The sequence below is a fragment of the Leuciscus leuciscus genome (assembly GCF_965113295.1).
Source record: "Leuciscus leuciscus genome assembly, chromosome: 14".
Classification (NCBI taxonomy): domain Eukaryota; kingdom Metazoa; phylum Chordata; class Actinopteri; order Cypriniformes; family Leuciscidae; genus Leuciscus; species Leuciscus leuciscus.
Window position 1 is genome coordinate 33,550,299 of NC_138738.1, and position 19,583 is coordinate 33,569,881.

The 19,583-nt window shown below is 38.0% G+C and overlaps 2 protein-coding genes across 2 annotated transcripts in view; one reads left to right on the top strand and one right to left on the bottom strand.

Annotated features, from left to right (window-relative positions):
* Window positions 1-19,583, top strand: part of iqcb1 (IQ motif containing B1) — a 364,203-nt gene that overhangs the window by 199,388 nt on the left and 145,232 nt on the right. The gene's annotated exons all lie outside the window — the stretch shown is intronic.
* Window positions 3,734-19,583, bottom strand: part of tspeara (thrombospondin-type laminin G domain and EAR repeats a) — a 197,696-nt gene continuing 181,846 nt past the window's right edge. The window contains exon 13 of the transcript XR_014211532.1: window positions 3,734-3,953. The gene's annotated coding sequence lies outside the window, so the exon portion shown is untranslated. The remainder of the gene's footprint in view (window positions 3,954-19,583) is intronic.

Genomic DNA, 19,583 nt, shown 5'->3' on the forward strand with positions numbered 1-19,583 from the left:
TTTAAGCTGAAATCAAGTTTTCTTCTGAAAACTCTTCTTTTGCATCTTTCCCCCTTCATTATGTCAACAGACATGGGTGAAAAGGCGAGGATATGGATACAACTGGCAATTAAAACCAAGTTCATTCATGAAAAGAAACAAGACTGAGAGAGATGGGAAGATAACCCTTGATCATTATCATTTCAGTGCATTAATATGCCTGCAGATTTAGATTTTCCTCAGTGCTGATAATACTGCTAATGAGGAGAGACATTGTAAGAGTTTCTAATGTTCACACTGCAGTCCGATTTGGATTTGGTTTTCATGTCTTTAGAACTGACTGTCTGCTAGTGAGGAAATGTGATCCTTCTACCCAGTTTGCTATGGTAATGATGTAAGTGCCAATACAATGTCAGTACATTGCAAAAACTGAGAGCAGTCACTGTGGAAAGATACAACAGAAATGTAGTCTGCTCATGTCTGTCATGACATCTGATCTCACCAGTGCTGAACTCAATTGAAGAACATTTTATGTATTCATGCCTATACCATCCAAAATTGCTGAGTCTTCACTCAATGACTGTAATTTTGAAGTATCCCTGAAGGCCTTGATTAGCTGCTTCAGGGATGTTTAATTAGGGTTGGAGACAGGGGTGTAGCCAGAACCTTTTTCAGGGGTGGCAAGGCAAGACCCAGTGATTTCATTGGGGTGGAAAAAAAATCTTGCTTCAAATCTAGAAAATCACTTAATATGCATGTAACTGTGATTGTGTATAGTCTGAGTGGAATACCTTAAAACGGATGTGGAATGGAACACATAAAACGGATTTCATGTAATTGCTCCTGAACAAACACTGGATCATTGTTCCTATGTAATGTTTGCATTTTTGCATCTTCCATAGACAAGGAGTCTCCGACACAAACGTGATCCATCTATAACGTAAGTGTAACCGGTAGACTGATCAAACAGCTTATAATTGTCACATTGCAAAATGTTTAAAAGTTTGTTAAAAATGCAACAGTGTGTTCATTTATATTTTTGTTGCAAAGTGCAAATGCAAATGGCCGTGCATTTATTTGTGCTATCACAGGATATGTGAGTAATGTACTGTAAGAGAGTGTGTATAACTATATAACTAGGCTATAATATATTACCAGATACCAGATTTCTTATCTGATCATATAATCCAAAAATTCACTAATAATAATACAATAAAAAATATATACACATATGACATTTATACTTCAAACATCTTTACAATTTTAAAATCAACATGCCATCCAAAACCTCACTCAAAACTCCTTCCACAGACCATATTTCAGAGAACCTTTGAATATCATTAATCAATTTAAAATATGTGTATTCAATTTTAATTCAGTCACCATGCCTATACCCAATAACTTTTTTTTTTCAGAGTTTTCCAAATTGCCATTTTGGCCATACCCAACAAAAAATTCAATATGCATATTTTTCTTCTCTCATGAAATGTATATTTGTGACCACTTATAAAATACTGATTGGAAAAATCTTCACCAAAACCTTCTAACAAACTAAAAAAATAAATAAAAAAAGACTGCCTAACCTCACACAATAAATAAATAAGTGGTCAACTGTCCCTTCAATTCCACAAAAAGGACATTCCTTACCCACTGCTGGATTCAGGTGTGCCACGTGTCTGTTTGTAGCTATAACACCATGAATAAGTCTCCACTATAGGTGCTGTACATTTTTCAATGGGAGGTTTGTACAGAGACCTCCAGGATCCTTTAAAGTCTGATCCAAACACTTCTGTCCACCTCCCTGCTCGTACTCGTTTTAACACAGTCTGATGGGCAACTTTAACACAAGTAAGGTAGATTGCTTTTTTACCTGTTTCATGAAACTGTCCCATCTCCGGGGACTTAAAAGTTAGTAATGTGTCAGTATCTTCATAATTTTCCTTTGCTGCTGCAGATTCACTGATAGTTGGGAACTGATCATTTCTCCTCCAATCTTGAGCTGGTTGAGTTTCCAGTGCCTCCCTGCAGGTTCCAGGCAATGCTCTCTGCACCTCCTCTAACACCTGCTGTAGAAGACGGAGAGATCGAGTACCCGTTTCACACTGCATGTAGTGCTGCAGCCGTTTCCCATCCTTTAAGGTCTCTCAGATCTCCTATCCTCTTGAATCCAGCTCCCGCCAGGCAGTTCATCAAGCTTCCTGATGACAGAGTTCTGGTTTGTATCAGTGGATTGTAAAACAATGGCTCTCCCATAATGCACTCCTTTGGTTTTGAAAGATCTCTGTTGACATTGAAGTTATCAAGCCAAGCTTTCAGCATTGACTGATAAAACAGGGTTAAATTACTTAAGTCCAGTTCTTTAAGTCTCAGTAAAAACAATTGTTTCTCATAACCAAGACCAGATGCTGTCCTAAAAATAGCACAGGCAACACGAATCCATCCCAGATCCTCTTCATATAATATTATTTGTGCTGTTTGCAGTCTAAAAGTCATAATCCTGCTTCTTATGTCTATCAGAGCTTGTCCTCCTTCTTGTAAAGGCAGATTTAACGCAGATACAGGAACCCAGTGTTGCCCCGACCAAAAAAATTCTACAAACTTCTTCTGTATAACTTTTATCAGTTCATTTGTAGGATCCAGCACATTTTGTCTGTGCCATAGCATGGAGGTGGCCAGGTTATTTGTAACCAAGACTCTACCCCTGTAGGATAGTTCAGGTAATAGCCTTTTCCATTTAGACAACTTGGCTGACACCTTCTCCAGCATACCCTCCCAGTTTTTTTTGTCTAGAATTTTCTTTACCCAGAAATACTCCAAGAATTTTATTTCCCTCTGTATTCCATTGTAACCCCCCTGGAAGCTTAGGTGGCCCACCATTTTTCCAGGAACCCACAACAAAACCCTCACTCTTTGCCCAATTTACTTTTGATGAAGAGGCTCTCTCATATAAACCTAAACTTCTAGACAGTATCTGAATATCCTCTTGTCCACACAGTTACATCATCAGCATAAACTGAAACAGAGACACTTGACCCATTAAAATCTCCTGGTATATGAAAACCTTTCACATTATTTTTCATCTTAATTAGCAAAGGCTCAATAACTAAGCTGTAGAGTTGTCCAGAAATTGGACAACCCTGCCTAATTCCCCTCCTAACAGGTTTTGGACAACAATTACTGAGGCCCCTACAGTAACTTAAAGGGATAGTTCACTTTGAAATTAATTTTTGGTATGTTTTAGCTTACCTCAAGGGCATCCAAGATGTAGGTGTCTTATTTTGCGCAGTAGTTAAAATTTTGATATTTTTAGGTCAAACCGTTCTTGTCTGTTAGTCATATAATGCAGGTCTATGGTCACGGTCTCAAAACACAAGCACAGAGTCCAAATTAAAACAATTCCCCGTCGTCCAAATTAAACAATTCCCCATCGTAAGTACACATTGATGGCCTAAGACACGGAACGAGCGGTTTGTGTGAGAAAACGAACAGTATTTATATAGTTTTTACCTCTTATACACAGCCATGTCGAAGTGATCTGATCTGACGTGTACGCAGACTGGTGCATAGATATATACACTAGATGTCGCCTTAAAGACATTCGTTCCAATGAACTGCCGTAGACAAGGCGACATCTAGTGTGTACGCCTACGGCTCTCCCATAATGCACTACGGACAACGATATAAATACTGTTCGTTTTCTCACACAAACCGCTCGTTTCGTGTCTTAGGCCATCAATGTGTACTTACGATGGGGAATTGTTTAATTTGGACGACGGGGAATTGTTTTAATTTGGACTCTGTGCTTGTGTTTTGAGATAATGACCATAGACCTGCATTATATGACTGACAGACAAGAACGGTTTGACCTAAAAATATCAAAATTGAAACTACTGCGGAAAAAAAGACACCTACATCTTGGATGCCCTTGAGGTAAGCTAAAACATACCAAAAATTAATTTCAAAGTGAACTATCCCTTTAATCCAAGAAATGAATGTTTCTCCAAACCCAAATGCTTTCAAAACATTTCAAAGGTAATCATGACCAACACGATCAAATACTTTTTCTTGATCAATTGATAAGACAGATTTTCCTATTTTTTCATGTCCTCTTCATGTTCTCCCTTTCCCTCCTTTCCTTTCCTTTTAAAATAAAGATATTAATCATTATAATAACAAATATCAGTAGTGATAATAAAGATGTTGATAACAAACTTTCTGATAATGATGGTAATACCAATAATGATATTAATAATGATTTGTTCATTGATAAGGGACAAGACAGCATCCAACCTGCAGAGGCAGCCCAACCCAACAGCTCCCATCCCCCCATCCCCAGCCCAGCATACTAAAATATGCCCAAAATAATCTGAACAATGCTCAATTGTCTATATTCAGCTCCATAGAGATTTGTCACTGTCCATGGTGCTGAAAGAAGACACTTGGAATTATGAATTACTTCATCCACTTGAAGATGAACACGATGATCACGTACAAAAAGTAACAACTAACCCAGTAAATGGGATGTATCATTTGGCTTAAGGAAAGCATAACAATATGAAACATCTGTGCATTAAAATGTTCTTGAGCAACACAGGTGTATGTGTATTTCAGTGACTCCAGTCAGCCCATGGGAGATGTAGTCAGCCATAGAAAGAAAGATGAGGAAGAGATAAAACTGGGGAAGAGCAAGATCAGAATGGGGCCTTAGGGACGGCTTTAAAGTGTGGCAATGTACAGACCGTAAAGCAGGAGATTTCACCGAGATCAAACTCCCAGCAGTCTCTGCCGTAAACACGGATATAGAGAAATATCTTCTGTCACAGAGTAGATCTGTGAACGGTGATAAACCGTAGGAAATCAACACCATTGAGTATAGCAGGTAATGTGTCATGCTTTATGATGTTATTTTATGAGCACTTTCCATGAATACACTTCAAAATAAGGGTACAAACAAACAGGAACATTGTACAATATTTGTTAACATTAGTTAACTACATTAATGTGAACTTACAACAATACCTCTACAGCATTAATTAATCTTAGTTAATGTTAGGTCCAACATATACGTTAAAGTAAAATGTTGTATCTGTTAACATTGGTTAATGCACTGTGAACTAACATTTTTTATTAACTAACATTAACAGGCTTATAAATGTAGTAAAGATATATTGCTCATAGTTAGTTCATGTTAATCAATGCATTAACTAATGTTAACTAATGAAAAAAAAGAAAACATTAACATAATTTAAAATAATTTACATTTAAAACACAAATAGTTTTAGCTTTGGAGATAAGGTTTTACCACTTCTCATGATGTAAATAAAAAAATAAACCCTGCATATTTTGACATCTCTTGATTTGTGTTTGTAAGGGTGTGGCCAAGAACAGGCAGGACAGGTAGTAAATATATTCGATTTATTTCTTCCAAAAATAAATCATATACAGGGGCAGATATAATTAACGTAATTTCCAAACATAAAGTCCATATAAAAATCAAAGACTTAAGATGGAAATTAACTGAATCTAACAAAAAAATAAAACAAACCTAAAAAATAAATAAATCTCCCCTGTTAACAAAATAACAAACAAACAAACAAACAAACACACTAAAGATCAGCAGATCATGATGTTACTATGGCTGGACAGAACACCCCTCTGAGATTCACCACTGCTAGATATACTCTTTAGCCTCTACCATATGCTCTTGAGCTAAATTTGTCATTCCTTGCAATTTTTCATGCATTGCCACGACAAAGGATGCAACATCTATTCCTTCCCCCTCTCCCTTCTCACCGGCCCAGGTCTCCTTTAACAGAGACAGTGGTCCTCTCACATCGTGGCCATATAACAATTCGAAGGGTGAAAAACCGGTTGAGGCCTGGGGTACTTCACGATATGCAAAGAGCAAATAAGGCAACCATTGATTCCAATCTGCACCGGTCTCATTGATGAATTTACGGAGCATACTTTTGAGGGTTTGATTAAACCTCTCTACTAATCCATCCGTTTGAGGATGGAACGGCGTAGATTTCAAGCCCTTTATGCTCAATAACTGGTAGACTTGCTTTAAGAGGTTTGAGGTGAAATTGGTCCCACAATCAGTCAGTATCTCTCTAGGAAATCCTACCCGAGAAAACAACTGAATCAAACAGGTAGCTACTTGCTTAGCTCCAATAGTCCTCAAAGGAAACACCTCTGGATACCTGGTTGCATAATCACTCACCACTAACATAAACCTATGCCCGGCTCTACTTTTTTCAACTGGACCAACTATGTCCATAGCAAGTCGTTCAAATGGGACTCCTATAACTGGAAGAGGATGAAGAGGAGCTTTAGAGGGGAGTCTATTAGAGGTCAACTGACACTCAGGACAGGTTTTACAGAATTTTACAACATCCACTCTAAGGCCAGGCCAATAAAAATGTTTCTTTATTCGAGCCAGCGTTTTCTGCCTACCCAGATGACCTGCCCAGGGAATTGAGTGACCCAAAGCCAGGACTATATTTTGAACTGCCTTAGGTACCACCATCTGTAAACCATCTCCCTGTTGTCGATACAGCACGTTCTCTTGAAGAACAAACCTCTCTACTACTCTACTCTCTACAGACTTCACACCTTCTTCCTTACCTGTCAAAATAGCTTGTTGATACAGTGAAGACAAAACAGGATCAGTTTGTTGCAACTCAGCCATATTACTGGGAATCTGAAACCCAATCAATTCATCCAGCTTTCCACCCTGTACCTGAGCATCAGTTTCCACATATCTGTACTTCTCTTGCCTTCTCTGCCTTCTAGATTTCCTTACTTTAACTGGACCAGCTTCCAGCTCAGCATCAAAGAATGGAAGACTCTTAAAGGGTTCAGACTCATCCATAGACTGCCTAACCTGAGCTCGGGTCATCACCATACTACAAACAGAGTCAAAATGCAAAAGGTTCAACAGCAGAGGAAAATCTTGCCCTAAAATCACAGGATACGGCAATGTTTCTACCACCCCTACTTTCAACAAATAGGGTTGCTCTTGTACCACTACCTGCACTTTTACTATAGGGTAAATCTGCTCCTCACCATGAACGCATCTAATGACAACACTACCTTCATTCTCTTCGTAATATTTTGGCACCAACTGACTTTCCACTAGCGTCTGCATACTACCAGTGTCTATTAATGCATTCACCCTTTTCCCATTCACTTCTACAGGAACAGTCAGGCTTTGAGGTGGAGTCAATTTTTCTGTTGGTACAGAACATATTTGGGAAATCTTAACAGATAGCTTAGGACACATTGGCTTTTTATGCCCTTCCTGTCCACAATAGTAACAAATGGGCACCTGACTAGACTGAGGTAGAGGCCTAGAGAACTGACTATCTATAACCTTAAGCTTCTTACTAGAGGAATTAAATTTACCTTCACCTCGACCAAATGTTGACGAACTCCTATTTTCCCTATTCCCCCTTTGAGCAGAATACCAAACTTGGGAACGAGAGCGAGCAGCTACAAAAACATCAGCCAAGGAAGCAGCCTGAACAGCTGTACCAGGGTTGTGTTCCCTTACCCATACCTGCAAGTCTGGTGAAAGCATTCTCAAATACTGCTCTAAAATAATCACTTCCCCCACAGCTTCTACAGTCTTTCCCTTTGGTTGCACCCATTTTTCATAAAGTTCTCGAAGTCGTACATAAAGTTCCTTTGGCGTTTCATCAGGCTCGATCCCTAATGAGCGGAATCTTTGACGGTACGTTTCAGGATTAATGGCATACTTGCTTAATATGGCAGACTTTACTTTGTCATACTCCAACGTCTCCTCAATCCCCATGTGCACATAGGCACTCCTAGCCTTACCAGTCAATAAGGGAACTAACCGAAGGGCCCACTCACTCTTTCCCCACTTACAGGCCAGAGCCATGCGTTCAAAAGTGGTGAGAAAATGTTCAATGTCATCTGAATCTTCCAATTTCTGCAACTTGGGCTCAATCATACCTCGAACAGGATCTGGAGCAAAGGCCACTGAGGCATTGGACCCATTCTCCGGCATCTCGGAAGGAGGATCAGGAACTAACAAGCCTCCAGGGTCAGGGGTAGTGCGATTATCCACTTCCTCTCTGAGAAGGTTAAATTGATGCTGCATCATTTTCCAGCGTTGCTCCTGCCGAGCTGCCTCCCGCTCCATTTGGGCCTCTTGTCGTTGCTGAAATTCCATATTCTTACGAAACATCTCCGCCAGGTCCTGCACAGTCAACTGCCCAGGATCATCAGCCCTCTGAAGAACTCCTCCAACTGCAGCTGGCTCATCAGCCAACTCCTCCACCGACACTGCTTCATCTCGTTGCTTGAACTGTGCCAGTTTCTTTGGAGCCATATCACCACTACTCAGCACTGTCCTTTACTGGCACATCCCACCGCTGCCACCATTTGTAAGGGTGTGGCCAAGAACAGGCAGGACAGGTAGTAAATATATTCGATTTATTTCTTCCAAAAATAAATCATATACAGGGGCAGATATAATTAACGTAATTTCCAAACATAAAGTCCATATAAAAATCAAAGACTTAAGATGGAAATTAACTGAATCTAACAAAAAAATAAAACAAACCTAAAAAATAAATAAATCTCCCCTGTTAACAAACAAACAAACAAACAAACAAACAAACAAACAAACAAACAAACAAACAAACAAACACACTAAAGATCAGCAGATCATGATGTTACTATGGCTGGACAGAACACCCCTCTGAGATTCACCACTGCTAGATATACTCTTTAGCCTCTACCAAACAAAAATAAGAGGTAAATATCAAAAGAAAACGTTCCCCAATTAAGAATAATAATCACAACAAAATATACACTGTATCGTACCTAACATAATGCAATCAAATAATTGAAGCACAATACAAAAACTACTCCAAACAAACAGAACAAAATGAAACTGAATGAAACTAAATAAAAGATTCCCTCCGATTTGGATTACGATGGTACAGTCCAATTTCCTCCGGAACAGTACAAGTTTGGAGGCTAATGCCCCGCCTCTCCCTTTGTTTCCTGACACATGGAATGCGGCCGTTCACTCCATGGACCAGAAGAATCTAGGACTCAGGTAGAGTTTAACAACAAAAGGGAATATAAGTAGTGTGCACCCTTCTATACATTCAAACTTTAATAAACTGTTAACTTGATAACTTGTCCTGTGTTTATTTCTTATACTAAGGGAATTTAAAAATAAAATAAACCCTATTAAATTAAACTTCAAAATAGACAATTTCAATCATGGTAGAGTTAAACTGTGAAGTGAGCTACGCACCCGTCACAGTGTTTATAATAATAATCAAAATTATTATTCTTGAGCAAAATAATTGTGATTGTGCATTTTAACCAATTTATTATCCTATGTTTTAATACTGATTGAAATCTCTATACTAAATGATTTACAGATTAGCTTGCACAGAGCCGAAGTACCATAGACAAGGTGAGCATCATGAACATTTATTCTCCAAACCAAAAAGAAAACTGTGATTCAAAGGCCTTTCAAAGCACAACCTTCACAGGCAGTGAAACACCCATCTGCTTATAAGTTTTAGCTTACAGTATAAAGCATGTCTGCAGTTTATGTGGGTTAGAGTAGCTGGAGGCTGGGTTGGTGAGGCCAACTTTAACAATAAGCTCTGCTTAGTCTGGAAGCTCTGACAACACTGCAATTTAACAGCAACCCTAATGGGCCTGAACAAATCTGCCACAAGTCTGAGTACATGAAAGCAACAAAGTGCTTATTTTGAAATATTGTGAAGTCACTCAACATGTAAAGGGCCTGACAAGTGAGTTTTAGTAATGCAAGACTTGAGAGATAAGAGAGAATTCACACACAACTTTAATCCAATCACCTCTGCTATGAAACAACAGAATATAAAGATACCAAAGTAAATGAAAGCAATTCACTTGATTCATTTACACATAACGACACACAAACAGCTGTCATGGACTCTTCATGCCTGCAGGCTTTTCATATCTGCATCTTTATGATCCAACAGTGTTTTTCTGCTTATGCAAAATTGTGAGTCAGAGACGGGGAAAATCAGATGTAGGGATATCATAGCACATGATTTTCTAACACAATGTGTTAGAGTGTGTGCACTCACTATGTGGCAAGATCACTACTGTTAACTGTGCACTCTTAAAAATAAAGGTTCAAAAGGGGATTTGCACAACGATGCAAGCTATAGAAGAACCATTTTGGGTTACGCAAAGACATAGGCGTAATTTGCGGGTGGGACGGGTGGGACATGTCCCCACCACTTTTTGCCAGGGTCGATATTGTCCCCATCACTTTTTAAAACATCTCGCGGCACGAATGTACCAATTCTACAAATAAATAAAACATCTCCAGTTAACTGGCAGAGCATTCATTTCGTTCGTTTTTTAAATAAAAGACGATCTAGCGCTCAAATGTGTTTTTTAAATCAAGTGATCAAAGTGCTCGTTGGCGCTGCGATCAGTGGCGCGGATACAGTGTTTTCGGTGGACCGCACAGTCTTCACTCGGACGCGCGCTTCAGTCCGTTGCGGATACTCTCTATTCGTTCTGGTGAAATCACAAAACATAATGCACACAAACGTGCCCCTGCTTGATATACAACCACTGATGAACATAAACGGTTTTGATGAGAAAAAAAAAATTTATATAAAAAAAATAAAAAATAAAAATATGCGAGAGCAGATTAGAACCCAGAACCTCTGACACGGTTGGCGAAAGTTCTACCACTGGACCATTAAGATACACGTTAGTCAAGCAGCGGATACATATATCAGGTTACATCTCATTAAACGACAAATTAAACCCCATGTAGCCTACTATTTAAATCGATTGAAGGTCATCGTAATGTTATTGTTCATATATCTGATTTAGCATTTTATTAGCAACCCCCCCCACCCCACCCCACCCCACCCCACCTGTCCCACCCACTTTTTAAAACAAAGTTACGCCACTGCGCAAAGAACATTTCAGTGAAAAATTTTAAAGAACCATTGAATATTTTAATAAATTGAACCTTGTGTGCAATGGACAGGTTTAGTGGATTTTAAAGGTATCATCGAACCAGATGCAATAATAAAAAAAAAATGTCATCATGATTTCAAAACACTATATTCACTTCTACAGGATTCACAACATCTTGCTAAAAGTGGTTCATTTATGACCTTTTCCCATGCAGTTGAATTTTATACCTCATTTCATCCATTTTTATTTAGCTTAAAGGTAAAAGAAATGGTGGATGTCATTGCAAGAATAAAAAGGCCAATGGAAATTCAAATGGGGAGAATAAACCATTGAACCACTTCCAACACTCACAAAGAAATACAAATAATAATAATAATAATAGATTTTAAATTATGTGTTTTAAATCACAGACAAATTCATTTATTACTAGATTTATTATATTTTTGATCCCACTTTATATTAGGTGTCCTTATTACTCTAATTAATTCACAACAGGAGGCCAGTAAATTATGACAGATTTTTATTTATTTTTTTGCTTGTACTATACGTCTAAACAACAAATATGTTCTGACTGGTCGTGATCCTGTCATGTCGAGCAGCAATTTCACCTTAGGCGTGGACAGACAAATTGCTTGTCACTGGAATCTTATCACGTCTGGTTAGGACACAGTGAAGAAAGCGAAACTGCCGACTCTATTCAGACCGTCTAGACTGTGGGACTGCGAGTTCCGTCAATACATCTCTCTTCTGTTCTCTATATCACAGAATACATACTGATGGCTGTGAATTATACAGAACATTACATTTTTGTTGCAATCATTGCAAATAGTCTGACCTATGGCACTTCTCCATAGCAAACTTCTGAAAAATTCTTCTCACTTTTTTTCTTACCAATTTCACAAATTTCCTGTGTGTGTGTGTGCGCATTTTAAAAAGTTATCTCTTTCAAAATAACATATATTTTGCCGGTGTATGTGGATCTGATTAGGTCTTATTTGAGTTGATTTGATCTGTGCTGTATGAATGAAACAACTGTCTCTCTCTAGGGCAGCAGAAATTATGGACCAGCGTGAGAGAAACTTGTTACTCATTTGGTCCAAATACAGTAACCTATACCAGAGAATTCTATATATGCCAGAAAAAGAATGAGGGACAGCTGTGCCCTTGTTAATATGTAAATGAAATGGCTGCACTGTCCTGGTTTAATTACAATACTAGATGATTCAGTAATTTGGAAATAACGTTCAAGGTTTGTGTGCCATGCTCTCGCTTTTTTATGTAGAACCATCATGAATAGATCCTCTAATCACTTAATATTGTACAACGTAGTGTCACATTCATTAGCTATTGGTTAACCTTTGTTTAGGCTTCCTGTTTCCTTCAAGCTCAGATGGAGTGATTGAGTCCTTCATGGTGTCAGGTACACATGTGTACCTCATAGGGCTCTTTTACAGCCACTTACGGGTCAATTGGTGCTTAGAAATCGCAAGCACAGATGGCATACAGTAATTAACATAAATTAAAATCCCCACTCCATTTCAGTGATTGGCTGTTTTTGAGTCTCGAATGGATGCCATATTCTTCTTTTAAATGTATTGTACCTACTGAGCCCTTAATGGCATTATGAATAGTAGCCTACCTTTATGAAGTCTAAATAACAGTCAAAAGAGTGTGTGAAACCATATTGATGCATAAATTAAAACAAAGAAACTGATTTCACAACACGACTTTGTTTACAAGTTGTCCCACCTCACACTTTTCTCTTTCCATAATATAGGATACAAAACAATTCGACATGATAAAATACAGTTTGAAAATGTGTGTAATTTCTTAATTTTCTGACAATAAACATTAAAGGGGTGGTTGATTGTGATTTCACTTTTTTCATTTTAAATGGTGTGTAATGTTGCTGTTGGTGCATGAACAGTATCTGCAAAGTTGCTGCGCTGAAAGTTCAACGTAAGCAGAGATATCGTCTTTTAAAAATCAGGAAGTTTAATGCCTACAAAAACGACTGGAATGGGACTACAACGAGATACTTCCCGGGTTTTATACGTAACTAACCCATGCAAAAAAGGGGGCATGGCCATATTTCTGCGGCTTTGTCGAAGAGGAAGAGTTATAGTGGAGAGCTGTAGCCATGCCGTCGAAAGTGTGTTATTTTCACCCAGCTGCCAGGTCTTCTGTGTTCGGGCTTCATACGGACGCTGTAGTTCGTCAACAATGGCTAAAATTTATGTTTGATTATGTTCCTGAAAATTTCAATCGTAATAGCTCTCTGTGCTGCGCATTTTACGGAAGACAGCTTCCAGAATCTCCACGAATTCAATGCCGGATTCAACAAGAAACTGTTACTAAAACATGAAGCAGTTCCAACTTTAAAACCAGAGGCAGCAGTTGTTGGGCCACAACCTGTAAGTAAGACTTAATAATGTTTGCATGTATAATTTCAGACGTAAGTTAATGTTTTAGTTGTATCAAGGACGTAAACAAATGCCAGCGCTGGCTTTAGTAGCCACTTACACGTACAAACGCGTACAAACATTTTGGACCTGAATTTGTAATTATGTACTAATTTTGTAAATGTATTTTCCATGTATATTTTATGACGTAATTTTTCGATTTGATCAAGAACGTAAACCAATGCCAACGCTGTTTGTTTATAGCCAGTTAGTTCGATGCTATTTTGTGTGTATAAGACAAACGTGTATAAAGTTCAAAAAAATATATGTAATCGCAACAGCCAACTTCAGCTGCTAAAGTTAAAACAATAACTTTAAAAAACGGTATTACTCAGTCATTTATTCAGTTATATTAAATGTTTAATCAGGAGAAAACCGTATCTCAAAAGCTAACAAGCAGCAGTAGCATTTTCAAGTAACAGCGTATCGAAATAATAATAGTAGATTAGAATAGAATAGAATAGAATAATAATAATAAAAAATGTACCATTCAGAAACGTTTTGTAAGAGCCGTGTTTGGGGAGGTTGCTTGATTCTCTTCATTGCCGCTTTCTGGGTCTGATTCTGATCAAACTGATACGGCAGTATTGACACCATTATTTACATTTGACCGGAGCACATGCAACTTTCGCCCGTAAAGGTAATGGGCGTGAAGTTTCCGGACAACATGCACTACGCAGTTTAGCCAATTACAACACACCGGCCCAACTAACCAATCTGAGCCCATTGCCTGTTTCTGAGGGAGTGGTTTCATAGAATCAGGAAGTCAACCGGTCGTTCAAGTGACAGAGGAGAAAGCAGCTTACAATAAAGGTGAAATTTATGAAAAATAAGACAAAAAAAAAAAAAAAAACCCCGAAGACATGTTATATTGCACCCCATAAACACAATCATGCAAAGAAAAAAAGCAGTAAACCACCCCTTTAAGTAATGCAGCCTTCATGGAAATTTCCTACTTCCCACTTCTGAAGTTGTGATTACGAGCTTGCTGCTTTCAAGTGATTTGTTGTCGGAAAGAACGGGAATCATGGAGGACACCGGGTTTATTCTTGCCTGTTTATTGGGAAAATGTTATTAAAGCCAAAATGATATTTAGCGTCCCTTTCATTGACAACCACATAAAAATTCACCGCGCTATCTAGTTAGTCAGCTTGCTGACGATTCTGGAATTTTGGTCAAATACAGGCTATTTTCGCTGTGTATAAAACGTATAATACGCTTCAAATTAATATTTATATAAGTAAATATGCACTTTAATGACAAGACAAGGCGATGTAGCTGTTGTGGAAAAAACGAATAAATAATACCAGTCACAGCAGCAATCGTTCTCCCCTCAACCCTCCCACCCAGCTCGGGAACATGGGTATCAAAATTATCCTAGAGCTTCCCAGTGGTAAATACGACTTAACAGTGTGTTCATGTCCAATTTTTGTTTAAACTTTATTTTACAGTATGTGTACTTACAAGAAAGTACTGGTAACTACATGTAGTAAGGTAACTAAATGGGTTAAGGTTAGGTTTAGGGGTAGGTTTGTACCTAGTTATTACCCCGTTTTTGCAATAATAAGTATGAACATGCGGAACAAAACTGTAAAATAAAGTGCTACCCATTTTTTTACTTGGAACCTCGTATTTACGGTAATTCCGATAGCACATGAAAGCAGCATAAATGTCCATAAATATACAGCATTTATAAAACTAAAAAGATCTTTAAATTTACCTAAATGATTACCTAAATTAATGTTAATTTGTTGTCATGATTATGAATAAACTGACATTACATTTTGACCAACATTTAAAATGTTTCAACAGATTTCTATTTCAAATAAATGTTCAAAAAAAAAAAAAAAAATCCAGAAAAACTATCATGGTTTCCACAAAAATATCAAGCTGCACAGCCGATTTCAACTGTGGTAATAATAATAAATGTTTCTTGAGATCTAAATCAGCATATTGGAATGATTTCTGAAGGATCATGTGACACTGAAGACTGGAGTAATACTGTATCTCACAATATTACTGTATTTTTTTATCAAATAGTTGCACCCTTAGCATAAGAGACTGAACAGTATTTTCTCATAAACCAAAGAAACATATTAGTTTGATAGTTTTTTCTTTCAATAATTAGGGTAACAGTTGATGGATTGAGTTTGACGGATCCTGTCAAGAACTCTGAGTTCAAATAGGCCATCACAATTTTGAGGGAGGGGGAGGCTCATAAAAAAGTCTTAAAAACATAATGTGACACCAAAGTGTATCTCTCTTGTAAGTGCCACTCTAATGCCATGAGGCAGAGAGAGAGAGAGAACTGATGAGTAAAATTGCCAAAACTTCACATATCATTGTTTTCTTGCACCTGCTGTGCTGTTTCGCAGTCTTCCTTCACTGATACTTGCAGGAAAGGAAAACTCAGCCCAATGTTTTAATTCTCAAAAGCACACTGGCCTTTAAGCAAGATGGGTCCTGATTGGATTTCTGATATCCTGAGGCCATCTTAATCACTACCAAATACACACACACACACACACACACACACACACACACACACACACACACACACACACACACACACACACACACACACACACATTCTGATGAGAGAAGTACTTCAAGTAGAGTCTTCTGAGAGAGATAATGACCACTAAAAGAGGAAAGAGGAGAACAAAGAGAAACAATCACACCATCAGAAATTAGCCATCCTCTATGTCCTGATTAGCTGCATACCCTGAAGAATTCAGATATCTGCTCTTCTAAGCACCTGGGCCTGCTCAAACACCATTTAGAAGTTAATGTAGATATGAATAAGTTAAATCAACTTGCTCAGCACGTTAATGGTGCATAAAGTGGAAGTGGATCAAAAGTACTTCAATAACAATTTCTTTCACAGTTTATTCCCTTAACAAGCTGTCAGACTGTGTTTTAGAGGCCATTTATCTGTCAAATTATAAACTGATGGAGGTGTGTGTGTGTGTGTGTGTGTGTGTGTGCGTGCGTGCATGCGTGCGTGCGTGCGTGCGTGCGTGCGTGCGTGCGTGCGTGCGTGCGTGTTGGAAGGAATCTGTGTTTTGAGCGCACTAAACATTGCTGAGGTAACATGTCCCGGCAGTGCTGTACCACTGCGCAGTTTGCCAATGCAATGCAACTTTCACAGTAATTAAAAAACGTAGCCAAACGCTCACAAGCACATACAGTGAGAGATGTAAATTCTTTCATAGCAGGGTTACAGAAAAAGGGTTTCACGAGTTCACATCTACATATAATTAATACAGTAAGTTTATGCGTATTTGGCGTGCTGTCCGGGGGGAGGGCTCCGAGCTCGGAGTTAGGCCCGAACCCAGAGTACTCCCCCCAGTTGGTAAGTGTAGATGGAACTGGAAGTGAGGAGATGGGGTGGAGGAGGGATGCTGACAAACTTTCAATGAACAGAGATAGGTCTGCTGTGAATTTATACTCTGTCATTGAGTTGATTACTGATTAATCTCCAGCTGTGCATAATTTGGTTAATTATCTGAACCTGCTCCTCCCGAACTTTGTTAATAAAACATCATATTGTGTAGTAGACTTAAACAGAAAAAAATAAACGTTTATTCTTGTGGACAATCACTTTCATCAAACCTTTCATCTCAATAAACGCATATACTGTACAAGTACTGCTGCAGAGAACCTTACAGACATCATAGTCCTGAGCTGCAGAAGTCTACAGGTGAGATGTGTTGTGTTGTTGCATGTATTTATGAACATTCATTGAAGAGATCAAAGAAAAAGATTTCCCAATTCTACATATGAGAGACATCAATAGAGCGTTTAATCATTTCCTCTGCTCAAGCAATGTCATGGTTCGGTTAGGAATGAGGAGAGATGAGCGAGGCTCTAATGTATGTGCAAACGGTACTTTAATTAATCACAAATACACTAGGAAAGCTATCAGACAAGAACAGAAAAAGGTATGGAAGCTTGTTTCCCCACAGAATAAAAACAAAAAAAGGTAATTACGACTTTTATCTCACAATTCTGACTTTTTTCTCTCACAATTGCGGGTTTACATCTCGCAATTCTGACTTTTTATCTCAGAATTGCATGTTATTAAGTCAGAATTGTGTGATATAAAGTCTCAATTGTGTGTTAAAGTCAGAATTGCATGATATAAAGTCACAATTGCGTGTTATAAAGTCAGAATTGTAAGATATAAATTCGCAATTCTGGGGAAAAAAGATAGAATTGGACTTTATAACTTGCAATTGCGACTTTATATCTCACAATTCTGAGAAAAGATGTCAGAATTGCGAGATACTCGCAATTGCATGTTATAAAGTCAACTGCAAGATATAAACTCGCAATTGCATGTTATAAAGTCAGAACTGTGAGAAAAAAAGTCAGAATTGCGAATTTTATTTCTCACAATTCAGATTTTTTTACTCTTTATAACATAACTTTATATCATGCAATTCTGATGTCTGTAAATGTATGTTGAGATGTAAACTCGCAATTGTGAGATAAAAAGTCGCAATTATCTTTTAAAATGTTTTATTCTTTTGCGGAAACAAGCTTCCATAAAAAAGGACCAAACAAAACAGGGGGGTATACACTGACTGAACGAGGGAGAAAACAAGGAACAGGCGGGATTTATCAACTAAGGAAACCTAGACTAAACACATGTAAAGAAAATAAACTTGAACCAAAACACAGATAATATGTGACAATAGCCCTGTTCCATCCACCTATTTTTATGCGAATTTTGGATGGATGGAAAATGCCAAGATATGCACATAAACTATGATGGAAACACAAATTAATTCCTTGATGCACAACAAAAAACGTGATTGCCTCAACAGAGGATGTGATTGGATAACTGGACTAACCAGCAGATCAGTTTCATTGCACTGCATTTTAAATGTTGGTTTGATCATTCTGAAATGCCTGAGCCAAAGTCTGTCATCAAAATGATTTGGTTTAATTCATTCCCAGAACTGTCTCACATGATTACGTTCACAAACAACAGGCATCCAAACTCAAGATAACATCCCGGTGTTTATTGAATTTTGTCAGAACGTTCTGAGATGGAAGTCATTTATGATGTACTTTAGGATAAAAGAGCCACAGTGGCTTCTCCGATTGCAGCAACTTCCATTTTTATTAAAGATATTTTGATCAAATTTACCAGGAAGTGACGATTTTGTTCTCTGGAACACATGGAATGGAAATGGTGCTTTATTTTTAGATGTTTTCTGCGATTTCCAGTTTTGTGCACAAGTTAAATTCACAGCTTTGGATGGAAAATAGCTACTTTGTTTTGTTGGAAAAAGCTACTGGAAATACAAAGTTCTGTTATGAAACTCTAGATGGCGCAGGCTGCTACTGTAGGTCCTTAACTCAATTTGCTTGAAATCCCATAATTCTCTATAGGGCACAGCTGATTGGTTCCTGTTGTATCAGTAGCCATTTACTTTGTGTGCTCAACCTTCAAATACTTGGTTAGCATTTGCTGTAGCAATGTAGCGCTTTCAGAAACCCTCCACCTTCCCCAGCTCCACCTGTATAGATCTGCTACAGGTAATTCATGTACACTATATTGTACAGCAGCAGCAGCATGTCTTACTTGCTCACAGCAGGGTGTCGTGTGTGTATTGACAGTAGCAAGTCCTGTACTTGCTCTGCAGCCACAATAACCAACAGCAGCAGCAGTGTATGTGTGTTCTAGGGTTTACCTTTAGCTTACCTTTGCAGTCATTAAAACATAGCTTTAATAACAATAATAGAACTCTGTTAAATGTCATTTTTATCATATCTCAAATATAATGTTGTGATACTTAAATTTTCTTTTAGCATTTAAAATGAATCCCTTTTTGTATTACAACATAAAAAAAAGAAAGAAAAAGAAATGATAAATAAATGGTATTTTTATTAAAAAGGATTAATGGAAATATGTGTAACGATGCATGCAGGGACGCTGAAGACAGAAGACTCAAGCAAACAGTGAGCGCAAACACATCTCAACATAACAGAGACTGGACAAAGAGTGAAGGCAAGGGTGAGGCTTAAATAACAAACTGAAACGAGCTAATAAATGACACACAGCTGAAACCAATGAACTAATAATGACAGTAACCATGGAAACTGAACAAAGGCGGGAAACTGAACAAAGGAACGTGAAACCCA